Source organism: Magnolia sinica, chromosome 17 (assembly GCF_029962835.1).
Source record: "Magnolia sinica isolate HGM2019 chromosome 17, MsV1, whole genome shotgun sequence".
Classification (NCBI taxonomy): Eukaryota; Viridiplantae; Streptophyta; class Magnoliopsida; order Magnoliales; family Magnoliaceae; genus Magnolia; species Magnolia sinica.
In genome coordinates this window covers 44,099,871-44,107,535 of record NC_080589.1, presented here as the reverse complement: position 1 = coordinate 44,107,535, position 7,665 = coordinate 44,099,871, and positions in this window count along the sequence as shown.

Here is a 7,665-nt window from a genome sequence, read left to right as displayed (position 1 = left end):
CTTTCTAATTTTTCTATTTTTCTATTTCTTTGATTAGGGTTTGATTTTCTATTTTTAGAAACTTTCTTATTCTAGGATCTCTTGTATTTTTAGAATTTTTTATTATTTTTTTTATATATATAAGCTAGTTTTCTTTCTATTTTTCTTTTTAGGATCTTTCTATTTTTAGACTTTCTATTTTAGAAACTAACTTGTTTTGTTTTGTTTTGTAAGTTTTTAACTTAGGAACCTCTAATTTAGTAACTTCCTTCTAACTTCTCCTCCCCTTACTTTCCATATTGCTGTAGGATCTTTTCTTTTATTTTTCTTAGGATTAGATTCAGAGTTAGGGTTTCACCATGGAAGAGTGGGTATGTCAATATGCTGATATGGATAAGAGATATTGGGGAGGGATGTACAATGATTACGATGTAATTCAACCTATATCTCAAGATTTTTCTCAAACCATCATCAAGAACAGACTGGAATATTATACTTCATCGGTTAAGAAGTCCTTACGCGATCATAATTATGGGAATGAGGACATTATCAACCATCATCTTCTCCGACATATGATCTGTATAACTATAACAAGTGGAAACATCAAAATTGGGAAAATGAACCAACAACATATTATAATGATTATTTTCTTGGATACACTACCTTTGAGATCTAACCAGAAACAATACAAGAGGATTCATTTCAGCATAACATGACCTGTCTTGTGGAAATTAGAAAAATATTGGAAGCGCTTAATTCGTGCCTCGATAAGATCGAGGAGGCTCGTTCACCCCAACCACAACCCAATCCAGAAATACAATGCGAGGAAAGTGATCCTAACTCGCTTTTGAAGAACTCTGGAATTTAGAATGAAGAGTTGGATTATGTTAATTAGTATATGATTCGAAGAGTCGATCTCGATAACTGTCTAAAGGAATGATCAAGAAACGTAGGTGTCTTTCAAATACAATGATAATGACACATTTCAATCACATGACACACTTGATTTCAACATGATGAGGAAGAAGTTAGTTTATTCGAACCTCAATCTAATCTACGAATAGCATGTGAGGAATGTAATCCCATCCCAATTGTGCACTGCACAGAATTAGACAATGATGAGTATTGGGATGATGATCATGAATGGGCAACCCAAATTTCCCTAGAATTAATCTCAAGTATGGTTCAGGTCAGTGATCAAGAAGTACACGAAGTGATCGGTCATAAGGATCTACTCTACTCATCTAACAAGCTTGATTTAAATGTGGAGGATGAGCTCCTTACAACCAACCCTTCCAACTCTTGTGAGACATGTTTGGATCACTTTCCTGAATTGAATAATGATATGATTCGAGAGAGGGACAAGTTGCTCAATATGACTCTGGAATTTGAAACCATTCAGTTAAGACCACTATCAGAGCTGTCAAGTTTTAACAATTCAATGCCTCTTTTGAGTAGTATTAATGAACAGAGTTCTCACATCAATACTTCATCTACTGACCCTCAATCTGTCTATACAGGGCTGGAGTAAGAGAGCGTACCTCCATCTACTTTAAAAGATGATGGAGTCCTTGGGCAGATCATCACAAATTTCAATGTGGAAAATAAGTCACTCTCAGTCGAATTTCATGACTCTTTAAATGATTGCTTGACACACTTTGCAGATTCAAACGATCCCATGATAAAAGACATTGTGAATACCTTGCAAGACAATATCTCGATAGTTGTCACAGACCGGGAAAACCCTTATTATGAATCCTCTCCTTCCCCAGATCTTGAATGTTTACCATTAAAGGAGGAGGAGCTGACAATGGAATCGAAGTCTGGAACTTCGGAATGTGTTGAGACTACATCACTTTCTAATTATTTTTTTGAATTTTATCTACCTGTAGTCTCTGATTCACCATGGAGTACTAACATTGAAATTTTTTTGATTACCATTGAATCATATATACTTTGGATACCTCAAGCGATTCAACGACAATTTTATACTGAGGTCCATAAATTTCTTTGAAAATTCATGCTCCAGGGCATCTAAGCCTATTGCAAAAAGGCCTTTTGGATGATCTTGTTGAGAAACCTAATGAGAAATTTATCAAGATACTGGCCGGAAGAGGAACCTTGTGGCATGACTAAGTAGCTTTTCCCCTGCTTTCATAGGACTAGGGTAGCTTGCTTTATGTCGTTCTAGGATAGTCGGCTTTATGTCGTTAGGTTAGTTTGCTTTTTAAGTTATTTTTGGAGAGGTTTCTTTTGTTGGTTTCACTCTTATGCTGACTCGCTCTCATGCTGATATCTCTTTAGAAGGTCATTCAATTTCCTCATCAGGTACTATATTTCCATCACTTCTCTTTTACTTTCGTTATCTCATGTGTATTGCATGCTTATATCTTTTACATTGAGGACAATATAGATTTTAGGTTGGGAATGGGAGATTAGGTTACCTAATCAGTATTTTCTTGGTCGTGAGCAAAATTTGTGAAAATTTTTAAAAATTTTAAAAATTCTTGCGAATTCGAAGTGATTTTGAGGGCCATCTTGATTTTAAAAGTATAAGATATGTAATGTTGGTAATTTATGACTCTTGGATTCAGCTATCTTTAGATTTCATAGTTAAGTTCAAACTATTAATCCATGATTAGAAGATTTAAACATTGATTGAGTCATAATTTCACATATCACACCTAGCTTACACATTATAGTTTCAGTTCAATATTGAAGGATAAACTTGGTAATCACTAAGCATGAAAGGAAACAACCTGAGAAAATTGAAAGGGTTGGACGAATGGTCTTCACCATAGGTTTACTCCCTATAGGTGAAGGTTCGATTCCCCAAGGGTTACATTTGGAAAGAGTTGGGTGACTGGTCTTCACCATAGGTTTGCTCCCTATAGGTGAGGATTTGATTCCCCTCCTTAGCGTTACTTTTAATGGAAAAAGCAAAAGGTGGAAGAATGAAAAAAATGATCCATGAGGCAAGTTTTGGTCTAGGTTTTGGTTGTCATGAATTCTCTTGTTGGTTACCAATGAATCATGAAATAGAGAAGTGAATCTTAATGTTGATAAGCCGAGATTATACTATATACCAATGAATCTTAATGTTTAGGATTTCTCTAATCGATGGATTATAATTTGAACTTAATTATGAAGTTTACCATGCACTTGAGTTTAGGAGAAAGTAATGCCCAACATTCATGAATCTTAGAATTCTATTGACTGGATTATTTTTAAAAAATCACTCGAGTTTATGAAAATTGTACTGTAACTCTCAACTTATTTTTTGTATACTTTGCTCGGGACTAACAAAATGCTGGTTGGGAGTTGTGTTGAGGGTCAAATATTGCATATTAGACCCCAGTTATTGCCTGAATTTACAAACATAATACTTTTTAACGGCCTATTTTAATCGTGTTTGTGATGTAAGGTGTATTTAGGAGCCTGGACTGAAAAAGGGTACTAAAAGCATGGATTTGACACTCTGAAGTCACCAAGGCAAGGGATGGACCCCAGGGGACCAAGATCGAAGAATTTACATGCCAAAGATTCGAGAAAATCAAGTGATTGGGTTTAAACATGCCCGAAAATCGTCCAGAATGCGAGATCACAGGGTTCCCACCATCCGTTCGGCTCGAAACATCATATATGGCCTGAGGAGCATAAATTAATTGTACACATCAAATTTCAGTCATTGGATCCTTGTGGAAGTGGCCTAACATATAGATTAAACCCTTAAATCCTAATTTGGGGCCCGCCTGATATCTGTATATGCTTCAAATTCGGTTTCAATCCCTTAAATGGGGTGATAAAATGTTTAGACAGAGAGGATTTCTCAAATACATCACGATGGACCCCACATGGCCAGTGCGTGTACACCATGTACACGGCACTGGCCGTGCACCAAAAACTAAAGACTGGTTGGCATGCGTTAACCCGTCCCTCTGCGTGAAAAGCTCCAGCGAACAGACGAATTCGTCCATTTTTGGGTTGTGGGGCCCATACATCATCCAAATGGATGATCTGAACCGTCCATTCACTCAAGGGGGTGGCCAAAACCTTCGCCAAGCTTTCCTTTTGGTCCTATACACGTACATACAGGCAGATCATCGTACAAAAGTAGGATGGACGGCGGAAGGAAAACATCAGTGGACCGCACAAAAATCCGATAAAAACCACTCCTTTTCTGACTTTTTTTTCACTAGGAATCCAATGAACAGGTCGAATTTCTTAGAAAACATCAATATGGGGCCCACCGAACATGTCAGCACGTGTTCGTGGAAAACTGAATTTTTCGACTGTTTGTGGCCCACACTATCTTTAATCATATTGATGATCCAAACCGTCCATCGTGTAGCTCGTCCAAAATCACCCCAAGGGACATTGGTTCTTTGGAAAATAAGTGAGGAAAGTGGGAGGTTTATGGCTGTTTTCTTGACTGCATAAATAGCCTTACGTAGGAACCGACTCTAGCCACCGACTTTCGCCACTTTTATAAAAGGAAAGAGAGAGAGAACATGGAGGGGATCTCATGGCAGCTGTGGAGGCAAGGTGGAGATGGCCAGGAGTTTTTTTTTTTCCTTCTCTTTTGGTTTTTCTTCCTTTATTTTTTTAGAGTTTTTCGCATGATCTGCCTATGATTGGCTAAACCTCTTAGCTAGGGCTAAGAGGTGAAGCTTGTAGCGTGATTAGGATGGTTGCTTTACTTTAATTCATGTTTTGTGGATTATTGTAGATTTTTGTTTGATTATGAAAGTATACTTTTAGTTTTTAGTGGTTTGTTGTGACTTAAATTATAATGGATCTACGATAGCTTTAAGTATGTTTTCCATTATTGAGATTGTGAAATTAGTAAGACCCGTTGTTCACCATCGTCCCATGGGTATGGTAGGGTGATGGAATCCTTCCTAACTTTCACAATTCTCTTATGATTGACTGTGAGATTGATAAATTGTTGTTGTTTGCCATCGTCTCCTGGGCATGGTTAGGTGACGGAATCACTTCCAAATCTTCACCATTCTTATTTATTGATGATTAGATTCATAAGACATTCAGAGATCTGACAATTCTCTTCTTACCAACTGGATAAGATAGGACTCCGACTCTAGTTGTGTTCTTGAATTATGCAAGGTAGTGTCCCAATTGCTACAAGTGGATCCTTGGCACTCTAGTTTCCTACCTTTAAATTTCATAAGTTTTAGTTAATTAAATTTATAATTATTCCCTTCCTTTTACCTGATTTAGATTACATCTTCACCTAATTATAGTTCAAGTTACTTTCAGATTGCATATAAGGTTCAGTCCCTATGGATTCAACCTCGGTCTTACCGAGATTATTACTACATCACAACCCTATACTTGGGGTGTGAACAGCCATCCATCTATTTTGGGAGAACATTTTAGGGCATTAGCTCAAAAAGGAGACAGATTTAAGGCTCACATGGACCACACCAGAGGAAGCAGTGGGGATTGGAATCTTACCACTGAAACTTCCCAGGACCCAGTGCAATATTTATTGCCATCCAACATGTTCATATGCTGACATAAAAATTCATAAGCAATTTATTCAACTTTTCATAGCAGAAGCAATTTAGTCAAATTTGAGAAGTGAAGAAATGCAATGATGGGTTGTCAATGGACCGGACTGCACTGAGGGATTTTAGGCCTACTGTTATGGGAAAAATGGGGTGACCCATGACCGAACCCATCTCAAACTCTCTCTCCCCTCTCGCGTAGCATCTGCACGGACGATTGATGTGGAGCGTTGTGGCCAACCATCATCACTCGTTTTGATGATCTGAACCGTTCAATGTGTCCGACTAGTAAGGCCGACCAGAACCATGATGTCCATCTACCCCCATGCACATGCTCGCAAGATGATCACTTTATACACAAGATGAACGGCAGGAAGATTTGATCCCTTGGGCCATACCAAACTCGAGCAAAAGTGTCCATTCTCGACTGAAATCTCGCCACGAATCTAATGGACGAAGTGTATTTCGCTGTTGAACGTTGATCATCGGCCCCACTTGTTGAGGGTCAAATATTGCATATTAGACCCCAATTATTACCTGGATTTACGAACATGATATGATTAACGGTCTATTTTAATCGTGTTTGTGATGCAATGCGAATTGACTAGCATGGGCTGAAAACGATGCTAAAATCATGGATTTAACGCTCAAGAATCACCAAGGCAAGGGACGAACTTCAGCGGAACAAGATCGATGATTCTACATGGTTGAGATTCAAGAAAATTAGGTGTTTCAGGCTAAAGAGGCCTGAAAGTCATCCTAAATGAAAGATCATAGGGTTCTCACCATCCGTTCGGTTCAAAACTTTAAATATGGCCCGAGGACCATAAATTAACCATACACGTCGAATTTTAGCCCTCGGATCCCTGTGTAAGTGGCCCAATGGTCAGATCAACCCATGAATCATCAACCTAGGGCCCACCCGAGATCTGGATATGCTTCAAATTTGGATTCATTCCATTATATGAGGAGACAAGAAGGATGGACGGAGAAGATTTCACATGATCATCATGATGGACCCCACACTACACTATGTGTACATGGGGTACACATGCACTAGCCGTGCACCGAAATTCAAAGATAGTCAAACCGCCTTTGACCGTCAAAAATAGAAAATTCTGTTTTTGTTTCTTTCTCCAGCGTCCACATAGGTACTTGCGGTTGGGACTTTGTGGGCCACCATCATGGGTCAAATGATTAATTTGGACCGTTCATTGGAAACCCAAGGTCCTTACTAAGGCCTACGTGGAAAATTTTCAAGCAGCAGTGAGGATCTGATTACATCCGTTCAGAAGGAAGATGGATGGTGCAGGAAGAACTCCGTGGACCACACCGAATTTGAATGGAATCACACCATTCCCAATCGAAATTGCGAGGAGAATGCAATGAACAGAGTGGATTTGTCCGTCGAAGCCGGTCATGGGCCCCACCATCCACACAGCGCAAGAGCGCAGGTTCTGTTTGCGCGTGTCCGAGACCCAACTGATCCAGGCCGTTTTGCACTGATCACCCCCTAAGAGACTGAATGGAGTAGATCAACCGATCAGCTCCCCGTTCCTGCTTCTCCTTTCGTTACGAAAGAGGCTGCGCCTAATGCTGCGTACACCGACTGCTTCTTTGTACGGAAACTCTCACCAGCCTCTATTGCTGTGTAGGCAAGGTCGGTTCCTTGCAACCGACCTCTCCACTACCTCTTTCAGCCTATAAAAGAAGACGTGAGAGAGAGAAGAGGCATTGAATTCCACGACTGAGAAGTTGGCCATCAGAGAGAGAGAGAGAGAGAGAGAAAGTTTGAGAGAGTTTTGTTTGAGTTTTTAATTGTTTAATTACTTTTTTTTCATGAGTATTTTTAAGATATCTAGTCCCATCATGTTGGGCTAAACCTCTTAGCTAGGGCTAAGAGGTGAAGCTTGTGGCGTGATGGGAATGATCCTATGGCTCTAATTCATGTTAGGCTGAATAGATTTTGATTCTAGTTTGATTAATAAGAATACTTTCAGTTTTTAATAGTTTGTTGTGACTTAAATTACAATAGATCTACGATGGCTTTGAGTATTTCCTTCTCCTTATTATGATTATGCAGTTAAGAAGCCCCATTGTTTATCATCGCCCCTTGGACATGGTTGGAAGACAGAACTCTTCCTAACATTCATACATC